The following is a 16,194-nucleotide window of genomic DNA, read 5'->3' as shown; positions in this document are numbered from 1 at the left end:
TGCGTATTACTGTCTCTTTTGATCAGTAAGTCAATGTTTCAACTGTGTTATCACTGCCTTCCTTGTGGCTTTTAATAATCAGCCTTGAAATAGAAGTGTTTTTGCAGACATATTAGGAGATGCTCTTCTCACTTGACTGATTGTTTAATCCACCCCAAAGCTGTCTGTCTGTCTGTAGACTAAGGTGTTTATGCAGATTGAAAGCCAAGAAAGCTAAGAATGGCTCTGACTTCTTAGAGCAAATTAAGGTACATAATGGCCCTGTCAGTCCACCCTCCCCTCCAATTCCACTGTGTTGGCTTATACTAAACTCCATCAGTCTCTTGATGGATTTGCTTTCTTTCCCGTGCATCGGTCAGTTATCCCCGCTTCCTTCATCTACTAAGGGCGAGGTACAGATGAGTGCCCTGAGGAATGTAAGGGACATTCCCACCACCCGTTAGAAGCATGCCAGTGTTACCGAATGAATGTCTGTGTCCTACCAATTCATATGTTGAAGCCGAACTCCAAATAGGACAGTATTTGAAGACGGGACCTTGCAGAGGCCATATGAGGTCATGAGGGTGGTGCCGTTGAGATGGGATTATCGTTCTTATATGAAGAGGAAGAGAAATAAGAGCAAGCAAGTGAGCTACCTCCCACCCACTCACACCCGCCCCTCACAAGCATCCAGGAATGGCTATGTAGCACACAGCAAGATGGGGAACATTTGCAAGCCAGAGAGAGTCCTCACCAAGAATCATCCACCCTCTTGATCCTGGAGTCTGCAGCCTCTAGAACTGTCAGAAATGGATGTCTATTGTTTCAGCCACCTAGTCTAAGGTATTTTGTTATGGCAGCTCTGGCTGATAAGGACAACTAAAAATGTCAGGCCAAAAGTCAGCTGTAACTGCAAGAGCAGAAAGCCAAACTGCAAACAATAATGATTTTCTAAGATCTGTGCTACGTTGGGACCTGGGGGCAATTCCCCATGAGTGGAGGAAATCAAGAAATCTTCATAGAGGAAGTGAAGTGGCATGGTTTCTGGAGATGAGCCTCGTGGAGCAGGCTATCTCAAGACAGGGGAAGCATGTAAGCTTATTTGGCAAAAGAACTGCATCTAATTGTCCAATTCTGAATGATTTTTAGTGGCTCTCTTAAGTTGCAGCCCTGAGATGAATCTTCAAAATGAGCCCATGCTCAGGTATGATCAGTTACAGGCGTCTGTCATGGTTACAGGACTGAAGGGGTATATCTGCATTAACTGCCATATTCAGAGTTTCTAGTGAGCTGCAGCATTAAGTTTAGAGTGGTAGGAGGGGAAGTTTGACACAGGGAGTACATGAGATTGGCTAGTAAAAGGAATCTGGGGCAGATAAAAAGGGCTGTGGATATCAGAGTGAGGAAATTATATACTGTAAGAAAAGAATACATGCATATATTGGGCACTCACTATATTATGTGTAAAGCTCTAGTGGATCCAACTTCATTTGGCTTAAGCCCCTAACTATTCCATCTATACAATTTAGACACCATCAGTCGTTTATCATTTCCCAAATTTTAACCATCCTTTAATACATTTTATTTTCCAAACTCATATTGCCTTATGTGCAATCCATACTTGGTCAAATAATGGGTTTCCTGACTTCCCGGATCTTTAGTGTGGGTGTGGTGCAACAGACACCCAACATCTCCAAGACACCGCAGTGTGCTCTACGTACAGTAGTCACGATGGGAAAGATCGTGGAGGGCACCGGAGCAGGAGCAAAGGCTTCTTACAGGGGCTGCCTTGTCGTGGAGCTGGATGTCAGAGTTCAGGCCAGGTTTCCACATGTATAAACAGAAAGGGAGAGTAAAGAGGACATTCTAGGCTAAGGAAATGATCTCTGGATCATTATCCAGAGAAAGGGAAGACCGCAGGAGCTGCCTCGTGCCTGCCTACCCATACTGGTCACATGTTACAGTTGAATTGTCCACTTGGAATTGTGCACAGAACTTACTGGTACCTCTGACCCCGTCACTGTGGTATGTTTAGTAGACAATTATGAGTACCTGCTATTTGCTGAGCACCATTAAAACATAATAATAATAATATGCATGGAATTCAAAGCACCTTTTCTGGAGCCTATGACTCCAGAGAAAGAAGCTAACAATATAATAGGCAGAATGATAGCAAGTCCAAAATGTAGAGTCAAATAAAAAGCATATTTCTGCAAGCCCTCCAATTTTCTTGGCTAGATGACTGCAGCGTAATATAATGGCTGAGGATAGGCTCTCTGAAGCCACACCAGCTGTGTGATCATGGGCAAGTTACTTAACCTCTCTGTATCTCACAATTCTGATGTGTGAAATAAGATAATAAGGTTACCTATATCATAAGGTCTTTATGTAGTCAGTGAGTTAAAAACGGAACTGTACTTTTTTTATGTTTGTTGTTTTGTTAGTATTGCAATTACTTCTTAAGGAGCAGTCCTGCCTCCCCTTGTCCATTATCCAGTCTCTCCCCTCCCCCAATTTCCAGGGCTGTATTTTTACGTGGCTCTTGTAGAAGTGGTGTATTTACACCTACTGGGTATTTTTCAACATGAGAGAGACTTGGTAGATTAATGTCTAAGCTTCTTAGCTTAACAGATAAGGGCCATGAGCTGGTCAATTTTACGTCTGGGCACGTGACTGTAACTCTCATTTTACACTCTCCCACAGATCCTAGACTCCAGCCACACCCAGCTTCTTATCAGATAAGTTTAATGACTCCCAAGGTTAGACATTAAGTGACATTTCCGAGGACACTCTGATCCCCAAGCCTTGACTGTTTCAATCAATCCATTCGGCGGCAGTGAGAGCTGCCCTTGTGCGGAGATCCTGTGTTTGCCCTGTCTCTGCCCCTTGACTGAGCTTTTGAGGACGTCTTGTCCCATTCACCATTGAATTGTCTGTACCTGGTACTAAATAGGGTAATAACATGGGAATTAATGCATGCTTGATGTAATTGAGTAACCATGTAGATGTATTCATACATGCACTTACTTTTACATTAATGGGACACTGACTTCTAGTGGGTTAATCAAACCAAGTAAATACTGTTGCTGCTAAGCACTCACATAATGCCTTAGCTCTTAATGAAAAATGTGCATGGCAGGACTTCTCCAAGATACCGCAGTGTGCTCTACATACAGTGGTCACGATGGGAAAGATTGTGGAGGGGCAGGAGCACGAGCAAAGGCTTCTTTCAGGAGCTGCCTTGTCGTGGGAGGCAGGACTGCTCCTTAAGAAGTAATTGCAATACTAACAAAACAACAAACATAAAAAAAGTACAATTGTGTTTTTAACTCACTGACTACATAAAGACCTTATGACATAGGTAATCTTATTATCTTATGGGGATGCCAAGCCAGATGAGGATGTCTGTGGACCAGGGAGATTTTGGCCCCCACACATCTCATGGACTCTAGCCTCTCTATTGGTAATTATGGAAAATGACAACGTGTTAGACTCAAAATTTTAGTAACACAGGAAGAATTCAACTGTTTTGTTTTTTGCTTTTCATCTCACATGTTAACATAAAAGATCATAACACTGTGTGCATGTGTGTGTGTGTATAGTTAGTTTTGCCACACCTATTTCATATTAGGTTTTCATTACAACCCAATGAGAAAGATAAGGCAAGGGTTATTTCTCCAGAATTACTGGTGAAGGGCTAGAGGTTCAGGGAGGTTAAATGAGGGGTAGTGAGGTGGTGACTGGGGTAGAAGTAAAAAATAAGTGAAAGCTCTGAATAGATATCAAAGTGACATTGACAAAAGGCCATGATAATAAATTAGTTTTCTCATCTTGACCAATGCAATTGGCAGGAATAAATTCACAGGGCAGGTAAAAAAGAGAATGGGAGGGTATCCTGTTACAATTGACTACCAGAACCTTATTTTTAAAAGACAGATAAATCAAAACAACAAAAGAGCAATAGAGATTCTAGCTTTTAAAGGTCCTGCACTGAGTAAGTGACAGGGCTCCAAATTTTCTGCCTCCAAACTCACACATTCCCAAAATGTGTGCTTCACATTCAGCCTTGAAAGGAGATGTGTGTGTGGCTTAAAGCTGTGAATATCCCCAAAGGAACCCCCAAAACTCCAAGGACCTGGCCCCACTGTGAAAACCCAAGAATCAGAAGGGAACTGATGATATTCAGCATTTATTTCCTTTTCTATTTGTCCCAATTTCTCTTTCTATGTTTTTTTCTCTCCACTTTTCTTCTCAAGGAGTTCTTTCCCCCTCACACAGTGGAGTGCTAGTCAGTAATTCAAACAAAAGGAAAACATAAATGGTACTTCAGTATTAAGTCCTGAGGGACTTAAGTGATTTATATTCTCTTTCTTCAGCAATATTCGCCATAAAGCTACTGAAGGTAATATTTAGAGGAAGTGGCTATTTTGCTACAATTTCACCTCTTAATCCTTAGAGTATTTCCTTGATATCTATCAGCAGTTCATAAAGACTTTAACGCTTTATGAGCAATATGTTGACTTCCCTTTACAATGGCCAGGAAAAAAAAATAAAAATAAACTCTCATTGAAGAGAACTACAATGTCTCCCCAAATGAAACTGGGTGATAAACCAAATAAAATAGGCACAAAAAATGGAAGAAGGTTCGGGTTAGTTTTCACATACTCTTCTCCAAATCCATACACTGGGAAGATTTATTTGATTTATTTAGTTGAATCTTTTCCCGAAGAAAAAAAAAAGGAAATTACAATGGGATTTTCATCAACCTCTGTTGACAATATTAACTGAAGATGATGATAATTGTTTCAAAATATTAGTATGGGGAGGTGGGGAGAGAGACGATAGTATAATATTGTTTGTACCTGAAGATTAAAAGCATTTCTGCAATGTCCACTGGAATAGGTTATACTGTTCCAATTCTTTATGACTCCCAGACCTGACATTTATATTTTTAAGAGTTGATTTTATAGGAAATCAAAGTAGAGAGATCTGGAACACTTGACATTGAATAAAAATTTTAAGCTCAGGAATAATATTTTAAATAGGTATACCTCTAAGTTTAACGGGACAATTTACTTGACAATAGTATTTTGAAAGGGTGTTGATTTAATACAGTTTTCTTTTTCTCCCCAAGCTTCAGTAATTTATGTAGTTCTGTGTCTTTTTTTTAATGTCTGTAACCATCTGTGTGATGTAATTTTTTTAATCAACTCACTTCTTTAAGTACATAAACATTTGTTTCAAATAGGATCTTTATACCTATCCCCAAAAATAACAGAATTATTTTCACTTGCCGTAAATACAAGGTAAACTTAGAAATAAAATGAATGAATGCAAAACAATGTTTTTACATTCTAACAAGACACTGGGAGTCTGCTTAAGGCTCTGAGCCCGAGGCCAGCATTTTGCTTGTTATAGATCAGCCCTAGCAGGGAAGTGAAATGATCTCTCCTGAAATAATGAGAGGGTTGAAAGAGAATTGAAAAGCAAGTAACTTTCCCACCATGCGACTCAGTGGTATTTATTTCCCATGTCTGGGCCCCATCAGAAATCACCACGGGGGATACACCACCTGCAGCCTGACAAATGCTAAGGTCTCCTAATAAGTTTGGACTGGACAATCAAAGGTGGAAACCCTTCCAGAATCTCACATTCTTCAACTGAAAGCTGCAGGTAACAGACCTGCAGTTGAGAGAGTTAAATGAAATAACATTCTGTTCAAGCATCATATGTACTGGCTGCTCAATTAATTCTGGTTGCTATAACCTTCAATGTTTGTCTTTTCATTCTATCTGCATTACAAACATGAAGACTCTATTTGTTCCAAGCCTCTTCCTCACTCTTCATACATCCTTTCTTCATAGAGAAATCTTCTTGACCTTGTGTAATTCTCCCCTCGTTTTTGCTAGAATATTCTGAGGCTGCTGTAGGCCTAAGGAAACCACATCCAATATTTGGACAGACTCTGTAAGTATATTGCCCTGTTCTATTGAAAGCTACACTGGCAGAATAAATAAACAGATAGATAATGAGAAAAATAGGAATGATAATGTAAAATACAGGTTAACCATCTCTGGGTAGGGGTAAGTGGAAAGATTCTGAGAGCAATAAAATTCTGTTTATAAATAAGATTTTGAAAATCACATAATTTGGGTATAGGATCATGGGGGAAGAAATGAGCTCCTCTTCTTAAGTCAAAAACAAGTTTTAAAGTCCCATTAGGCTCTTTTAAAAAGGCTTCTTGAACATCCAATACCTTATCCAAAACACTTCATTGATTTAGGAGTAAATTGATCAGAAATGCATGGTTTCTGTTTCCCTTAGAGCACACACGGTGTTTAACATCCAGATGCAATATGCTTTTCCTGTTTCCCATCTCTTCAGAATTGGAAGGAGTGCTGTAGGTACTCAAGACTGCCTCAAAAGCACTAAGCCCTGCCCTCAATTCTTGCAAAGCATGACAAGTGGTGACTTGGGCATGAATTTCTTTGGTCCTCTTCCTGAGTACTGAAGGAATGTGCTTTCTCAGAATTCCTAACAGAAAAGAGGTAACTAATAAGCAATGCGACCTTGGTAATCTTTCTAGGTTGTAGTGTGGCACAGCAGAAAAAGCCTGTGTGTTCAAAGATTTCAGATTGGTTCCCGGGCTTCAGTCTGAATGGATGTTTCTGGTTTCCTCATCTGAAAAATGGGGCTACTGGACAGGGTCTACTTATTTGCCGCTTGCTGTGTGACAGATATGAGATGGTAAATCAACACAGATTTTTCGAGCATGTGTTCAGTGCTACTGGGTATTCAAAGATAAATGAACAAAATGCTTCTCTCTGGTCTCCAAGTAAACTCCTAGCTCTGGAGGAAGAAAGCACTCTGTGAATCTGTTTTACAGCTGTCTTTTGGATGGAGTAGCATGTGTAAGTCTAAAGGCTGCACTCTTAAGGGTCATTTCCTGGATTACTTGCTTTGTAAACACGCAGGTATGAAAGGATGAGGCACTATGGAACAGATGGATTTTCATTACTACTTGGTATCATTACAATTATTAGTAGTACTGGTATCACTACTATTATGCAAATCACCATTTGGGATCTGTATTGTTTCCTCATATTCTCTCTTAATTGTGTCAGTTGGAAGAATTTTTAATTTTTCTTCAATTGTTCAGTCTTTTCGTCTGTTATCTTCGCTGTGCTATTTCTGCTCTAGACGACCGAGTTTCCTGCTTTCGTTTCTTTTCACTTTGTTTTGCCATCCTCTTTTCTGCCTCTCTCTTTCCCAGTGAAATCTGTTATCCTTGTTGAGCTCCCCACACCAATCTGCTGGGCCATCTGATTTTTCTAACTCCAAATCTGGGTCTATTTCCAACTAGCTCTTGACAATAATACCATAGTTATCTTTGCACTCATGTTCATTTGTCCATTGTCTTAAATAATACAGCTCCTGAACATCAACTATGTACCAGGCTTTGGGCAATATTTGGGATACACAGATGTAGATAATACAGTCTTTTCTTTTGGGGAGCTCAGAAACAATTTAGTGGGCTGGTAGGCAAATAAACATAAAATGATAGGGCAATGCGTTCAACCTCATGCTGCAGATGTGTGCAAGGAGTAGCAGAGGTATATAAATGGGAACACAGTCTAAGAGGACTTGTGCTCCATCTGCAAAGGTAAGATGGCCACTATTCCTTGGTAAGTATTCTAAGGGAAGAAGAAAGCTATTTCTGGATGCTCAGGGTCTGTTCAACAAGCTGATCCCAATTGCCTCCCCAGAGTATGGGACCAAGCTTAGTGTCTCTGGGGGGCTTGAGCTCCTCTGGTAATTACCAGCAACACTCTAATGCATCTCCGAATAGACACACAATCTGTGCAAAAGCCAGTGTTGTTGCTATGCAAATTCAAGTTCCGCAAGTCCCCAAAAGAGCCATCGCCTCTTACTTAGTCCTGCCCCAGACATTGCTGGGTGCACATTTCTCCCCCTGAGTCTTTCTCATGTATGAGGCTGGTGAAGTTCTAGTTTGCAAGGACTGTGGCTTCCAGATAATAAATTCTAGAGGTAGAAAATCTCTAGCAGAGTTCATCAACAGGGAAACAAGTATAAGGCTATCCCACTGTTTGCAGGGTAATCCTCTTCCGAAGCCCTCAACTGGCTGAGGACTCACCAAGTGTTCTGAACAGTGGTATGAAGCCTAGTGGCCAGTTCTGTTCACTGTCTGTAATTCTAGCACCTTCCTGACTAAAAACCCACACCAGAGCCTGCTTCACCTGAAGAGCAGGAGAGCTCTCCTTCCAGGAGCACTGCAGCCTTTACCCTTTCCTTTCCTGCATTTACACCATGAGATCCCATTATTCCCCCTTTAGGTGATTAAAAGCAAAGTATGAATCCATATTTCTTTACCAGATAGTGAGACTGACGCAGGTTGCCTTCTGACATCAGCTGCCTTTAGTCTCTTAGTATTGAAGCAGGTGGGAGGTGGGAGACAAATGAAATAAGAAAAGCACAAGTTTAATCTTGAAGAAGGAATGCACTCGCACGGGCAAGGTATAAACTGTCCAGAGGATATGATTTGAAGATGGGACACTGGTTTGCCTGGAGCTCAGAAGGCGTGGAGAAGAACAGATGATGCCATTTAAAGGGCTGATTAAGGTGTAACGGAATGCCCCCAGGTAGCCAGGAGACAGAATTATACAATTAAGAGGAAGAGCCTCGCTGTAGGGATCTGGATAGGATGATCTATTTTCTGTCCATCTACTCTTTTAAGGTAAGTATCAACTTAAGGTAAGGCTCACTTAAGAGGAAACTAACATGTACACCGAAACCTAGACATATTTTATTTTGTTGCATCCTTAATACCACAACCCTGTGAGTAAACCTTCCATAAAGCATATATTATATTATACACAAAGGCAGATGAGACTCTCAGAGGTCATCAAAGTAGTTGACCAGCTAGCTGCTCTACTTTACAGAACCAGTAATGCATTCAGCCAGAATTTGAAAGCAGATCTATGTGATTCCAAATGTCTTGCTCTTTCTTAACAGGCTGCATGCCTCCTTACCCCTAAATAAGAGAGCTAGTATTGTCAAAAGGCCAAGAAAAGTTGTTTGCTGGTACACACAGGAGAAATAGATTGTGCTATGGAGTGATAGTGGAGAGGTGGGCAGAAGCCTAATTGGGATTTAGAGAAGTAAAATACATTTCCCTTCGGAGTTTCTTCATCTGAAAAATTAGGACATTGTTGTAGAAAATAAATGAGATGACATATGCCAACCAACCAATCCCTGTAGAACCTGGCAAGATAGTACACACTCAATAGGAATATGTAATACAACTTCTAGTGCCATTTCTTATCACTTCCAGAAAAGTGATTATATGCCTTATGTTATTTCAGGGGAGGAAACAACCTGGTGAAAAATAAGGTGTTCCCCTCTCAGATGGAATAATTTGGAGGAAGAAAGGCAGAATAACATTATGCAAAAAAGAATGGGGGAAAATTCAACAGGCTTCATCATGCTGTCAAATCACATGCATTTGTTTTTTTTTCTGTTTTTGCAGAAGTCAGGAGTCAGTCTTACACATCTCCATTTGCAGTGAGTTGTGTCTGTTTGGGTTTCTTAACAGAAGATACCAGGGATGTTGTAGAGCACAACAGAACATATGAGAACACAAGTTTATTTGTCTTGTGTTGATATTTTCCTCTGATTTCCCAATGATTCTCACTCCAAAAATCTGTAGCACACAGGATCGGCTTTGAGGGAGCCTCTGGGACTGCATTAGTGTGCCAAACTCAAGGGTACTGAAATAATTCAACCAAGACATGACATATTATTAGACTGCACAGATACTAGGTGGAGGGAGCAAATGTAATCTCAGCACACAGTGAAAGTATACCATTTCTAGACCATGTTAATTTGGATCCATGCACCTGAACTATGTCTCCCAACCGCCCCTGACTGCTAACTTCTTACCTTGAAGCCTAATCAACGTTGTAGCTTAATGATTTCTCCCTGGGCCATATTTGCAAGACAAGTGACAACCTGGCATATCCTTTAAAGACCAATGATCCAAGATCTAGTCTTCTTTTTTTTTCAAGAGCTAGTTACATAACGTTAGGCTTAGAAACAAAAGCCTCACCCAATTTTTGTCCTATAAAATGAGGAGGCTGAGCTAGGTGATCTCTAAGGGCCCTTTTGGCCCTAAAAGCCTGTAACTCTATAAAACAGAGGAAATAATACATCTTTTGGCATCACAAGATTATTGCAAGGATCAAATAAAGAAGCCAATGAGCTTGGAAATACATGAAGGGCTGTGCAAATCTAAAGAGTAATAGCAGAAGTGTGCCTTAGCCTTGGACTCCAGTACTGAGGAATTTAACAAGACCTTCGATGCCATTTGGTTTCCAGAATGGTGTTGGTTATGCTGAATTAGAATCACCTTGTTTACTTTTAAAAGAATACACATTCTCCTTGGAGAGTTTGATTTACCTAGTTAACCACAGAATCTGGGATCTATATTTCCAAAACCACATGTAATTAAGGATTCTGATCCTGTTTGGGAACACTTAATGTTCAGTTTGTCTTGTATTGCAATGTACAGGTCCTTTCAATAGTGAGGTAATACATTGTTTGAAAGTAGCTTATAATAGTTACTTATTAGTATTTCAATATTGACAAGTAGTACTAGATTATACTTAATATTGGAAACCCTGGGTTTAAAACTGTACTCTTTAACTCATTAACTGTGTAAACTTAACTTTACCGGCTTCTGTTACCTCATACCTTAAAGGATAATAATATTCTTTCCATCCATAGTGACTTCATAATTAGATACTGTATATAAAGAAGCTGATGTAGAGTATTATAATGTTAGCTTGCCTGCCTTATTACTTACCTTTTAAATTATCTTATCTATATGGGTGTTGGTGAAAGACAATGTTGCATAATAATCATACTATCAGTAAATAAATATATGAGTTGCGTATCAGGTGTTTAGATATTCTGCCATCTGAATGGAGGTTAATATGTAAGTTTGTTTACAGGTATCTGCTTCTCTCTCAGAGGCTGTTTAGTGGGTGGCATTTGGGTGACTGAAATTACCTTCTGTTATTGTTAGCTTGTTTTAAAACTTAGGGAGATATACCCAAATCTAAGTCTTGTAGGAATTTTTGCCTTACTATTTAGATATATTTATTCACATACAGACATGTTTGTAAAAGCAAGTGCATTTTTCTTCTCCAAATATTCTTTCCCATTTCCTACCATTCCAAATCTCTTGAGCAAATCCACTATTTACAATAGAGTTCTTTTAATGGCATGTTTATGAAAATGCAGACCCCGATCACGGTTTCCCTCTGGACTAACGAAGAGAACTTGAAACCCTGTTAGTAGATAAAAGATGAAAGGGGGGTTCAACTGCATATCAAATTGTACCTGAGGAACTGAAATTATTTCACAAACCTCAATTAGGCCTCATATCACCCCCCTGAGGCAAGAAAGATGTATTATGCAGTTTTCTGGAGACACAAACTGAAAACCCACAGAGAGGTTAATCAATTTGCATCAAATGTCTTATAGCTGGGCTGCAATGAGTGAGGAACAAAAAGGAATTTCTTCCTAGGGAGCAACTTACCTTCTTTTATTTGCCTGATTACTAGAGTATATATGAAACTCGTGGAAAATTATGATGAATGTTCAAAAGAAACCCCTGAGAAAGGATTAGCACTTGTTCCCCAGTTTAGTAAATGAGCGATGTGTGTTTCATACAGAAGCAACCGTACGTTTTTGTTTTGCCAAACACTTTGGTGGGAAATGACCCCTTTGAGGAAGGAGGAAAAGAAAAGTAGAGCAATTCAGAAATTAGGATAGCAATTGGTCGAATATTTCTTTTTCTTTCTTTTTTCTACCTCCTTCTCATAGCAACCTGAACAGATATTGCACGCTAGAGGGCACTTGAGGTAGAAGGAAAAAAGCCTCAACAGCTGCTCCAAAAGACCAGTTGCCTATGCAGGAAGGAGGCGGCCACCTAAAAGCAGTGCCCTCGTTTTCCACACAGCAGCGTGTCTTTCATAAATGAACACACAAAAAAATCCTTAGCACTATGCAGCTTTGATTAATAAAGACATTCTGTTCATATTCTCAGTAATGTAATTTCCTTTCAGCTTCTTAGAGCATTTGTCACATGCATATATAGCAGTCTTCTCTCTAATAATCAACTTGGTAAGAACTAGTCAGAACTGTAAACTCCACTTTAGGCTGATATAATGAGTAAGAGGTGATAATGTACCTTCCCCCCCACCCCCCACGTATCTTCATTCCCATATGCATGTGTCATGTACATACAGACACATATTGTAAGTGTGCGAATTTCAAATGATGCTATCTTCTAAATCAGGCAAGATCAATTAAATTTAATTATTATGTATTAATATTGAATGCAACGTAATATACCAAACTAGTGGTACTTCAGGGGACTGGGATGAACGTTCCCCTCTGTTTGTTCTCTTTCTTTTTTAAAAAAACACAATGAACTCCCCCACCTCCTCCCGCCCTATCCCCTCCCCTCTTCACAGCTCTTACATCTGGAATCTTAATCTAGTTGCTGTTCTCTTTCAGAAACAAAAACTAAACAAAACACCAAAAGTGTGTCATCCACGAAATCTGGGCTGGCTTATTTGATAGCTTTGTACCAGTTCCCTTAAATCTATCTCCTGTCCCCGCCCCCTCCCTCCTCCCCATACACACGTCAGTTTCTGTTTAGAAGCTGAGCTGGAGCTTATCTCTTTTCTAGCACCTGGGAAGATGGGAGATAATGCCATTTTGAAAACTTTCTCCAAAATACTCAGCACAGATGTGGCTTTCAGAAAGCGTTTATACCTCCTCCACTTACTAAAAACGTAATGGCAAGCTCAAGATTAGTAATTATAGTCAATATTAAGAGATCCAGGCCTAATTTCAGGGACAGCCAAAACCAGCAGCCAAGAAATGAAGACCAGCACAAATCTGAATAGCAAGCTCAGTGATGGTTTTACCCCAAGAAGCTATAACCATTTCTGAAGTAATCAGGCTAGTTTTTTTCAAATCCTGTAATAAACATCGGTCATGTAATCACATGATAAATTTAATAGGCATATACTTTTCTTTATTTTATTTTTTAGTATAGCATTCTGTCTTAGAAAATCCAGGACAAAAGCAATAAGTATTAATATAATCTATCACTTTATTTTTAGTCTTCTCATCTTCATCCATACTACCTGAGAAAAGAATCACCAGGGGCGGGTTCTCAAACTTTAGGGAGTTACAGAATTCCCTGGAACATTTTTTTCAAATCCAGATTGCTGAGCCCCACCCATATTCACAGTGTATGAGAATTTGCACCCTAAGTTTCCTGAGGATGGAGAGGGAGTATCTGATCCAGAGATGACAGTTTGAGAACCACCAGGATCACTTTCACTTAACCTAAGCACCCTCATATCTTTTCATGGTTTGAGTAAAGACACCAGTTTAAAACAGACTCTAAACTTAAAAACAAAACAAAACTCTCCTAAATTTATTTAAACATGTATAGACATCTTAAAACTGCTTTCTTATTTTTTTCGATCTTATGACTTATGCTCCACTATTGGAATTCAAAATAAAATGTCGAAGTTTCTTTTGCCTAATGCAACAGTTGTTAGATATTAGTTATTCCCACCCCCATGCACACACAAAAAATGGTGATTTTCCAATTTCTTCATTAGGATTCCATAACCTGAAATGTGGAAGAAGTACTCTGTATTCCTGTAAAATACTGTATTAATGGGTATTATGTGTACTTTTTGGCTTTCTTCATATTTCAGATTCTTAGCTTTTATTCTGCATTTTGTTGGTATCACATGTGAAAACCTTTCATTCATAGAATCCACACTCCTCAGCCCTACCTTTAGGAGACAGTCCATGAATAAATCCATTCATCCAAATGTAAAAGCAATCTAATAAATCTGAAAGTCCTCCCCAGTCATCCCAGGGCAAACACATTTTTTTTTAATTTTTGCTTTTTTGGTTTTTTTAAAGTTTACTTTTGTTTTTAATGAAGTACTGAAGAGTGAAAAGAAGAAAGCAGGTTGCATTTTAATGCAGCAAATAATAGGTAAGTTCCACTGTGCCATTTCCTGCTACAGCTAAGGAAGTTGGCATCTTCTTTTCTTGCGCCCCCCATTGCCCTGCTAGGGCTCTGCTTCCTAGAAGGCAGCTCATTTCTCACTTTCCAATAACCAGTCACTTCGTTTACTGTCTCCTATAGTCAATATTATAACAAAAGTTCCACCCACACCTTTACCACATGGAATCCCTCTCTATCTCATTCAGCTGCAGTGGACTCGTCTGCAAAATTGTCTGTCTCTCACAGAAACCCAGGCTGGAGACATCCCGTCTCATCCCGCTCTGTGCCTCAGTTGGCCAAGGCTGCTGTGTATGCGGTCCTCCCCGTCATCCCCAGCCCCCCTAGCCCAGCTCCTCCTCGGATGACATGCTTGGGCCCTAGCAGGTAATTCCTCACCCGTCCTTCTTGCAGTGCTCCACATCCCATGCGATTCCAGTCACCGTTCCCCAAAGCCTGTGTGGCCCATTCCCCTTCCTGCTGGAAGGCTGTAACCCTGGAGAGGATGTTGAAAACAGTTTCTAAAGGAGTTAGGCCCTCCCCACTGTGACATTACACTGCATCCTGAGAAGAGTGGGAGGAATTGTTAAACAGGCAAATGCCTTGTCTTTCAGCATCCCTGATTATTTTAGAAATACCCTTATAGGGCTTTTTAACATTATCCTAATCCTCTTTCACACTGCTTAATCATCCAGACCTCTTCTAAGAATTAGGAGAAAATTAGTAGGAAGTTCTTACTTCAGTGCTTTAAGCAGAGATTAGCACGTTTAGAGAGGACTACCTTGAGTTCTAGTTGCCCCAAAATTCAGTGAAGACAATGCATGTAACTGCTCTGAGAGTTACTGTGGATAAGGGATGTCAAATGAAAACTCATCCTAACCTGGGGTTTCTAAAGCCATTGGATTCTGACTCTCTTCACCTTTTCAAAATAGGTTTTATTTTTTCTTTAAGAAAATGAGATTTGAGGCTAGTGTCTCTCCCTCTACTATTCTGGCTTTCTTTTGCGATGCATTTGTCACGTGTGACAACCCCCGCCTTCAGTAACACCTACACTTTGTTTTAATTCTCACAGATGTTAGAATTCTAACCCCGAGAAGGGTTCAGACCATTTGTTCAAAGTGAAAATGAATGTCTGAAAATTAAACACGACCCCAAGTGGGATCTATTTGTTTGCCCACTTGGGACTGTCTGGTCTAGCAGCAGCTATAATTTGATTGAGGTTTGACTGCTGTTCCTTTTTCCAAGACACAATTGGCCAATTCGTAAATACCCTGTAAGCAGACGCAGTCTGAGAAGAGAACCAACAATGTAGTGATTATCTGGGGAAGAGGGAACTACCTCCTCTCCTTCAACCTCAACCTCTCTGAATTATTTCACTACGTTTCTTGCCCATGACAAGCTAGAATGTGAAACCGACTGATATTAGACCTATAGTCAATATTCTTTTCAGCATTTCACGATGGGATGTTAGATGCAGCACCCACACACAAATGTCAAATCTGCATACATGTTACAAGCATATTTTGCTTGTTTTCTCATTCTGTTCGCTCTGCCTCCTTCATTTGAGTCTGACAGACAAGCTCTACAGACCTTCTCTGCACCCATTTCCCCTTCTGTTTCAGCTCCATCCCCAGGTGGTAAAACTCTTCTTCATAGCTCACCTCTAGCACAGGCGGTGGACTACATCGGGGTGCCCTCTGGAGAGAAGTTAAATAACAAAGAAAAAGTTCACCTTATTTTTCACTCATTTTATTAAAAGATGATCACAGTGGCAGAACATCTCCACCAGTTAGCCTTAGTGATGAGAAGAAAAGAAATCTGGACCTCCTGATACGTGATGCCTTCTTGCAGCGGCCCTATCCCAGGGTGGCCATTTCCCAAGACCTGAGTGGAGTCCATCAGAGGACTTGAAGGGGCCGCAGAGGAGCTGCAGGCGTGGTGTCTGCGAGGAGACCCAGAGGCCGGGCACATGGGGAAGACCCAACAACCTCTCCCTTTATTTCCCAAGCAAGTTCTGCTCTTCTTTGCACACCTACTTACCGCGCGCGTTTCCCCGCTGCCCCTCTGCTCTCCCTCATCCCGTCGCCCAG

The sequence above is a fragment of the Manis javanica genome, chromosome 17, assembly GCF_040802235.1.
Source record: "Manis javanica isolate MJ-LG chromosome 17, MJ_LKY, whole genome shotgun sequence".
NCBI classification, from domain to species: Eukaryota; Metazoa; Chordata; class Mammalia; order Pholidota; family Manidae; genus Manis; species Manis javanica.
This window is presented reverse-complemented; position numbering follows the sequence as displayed.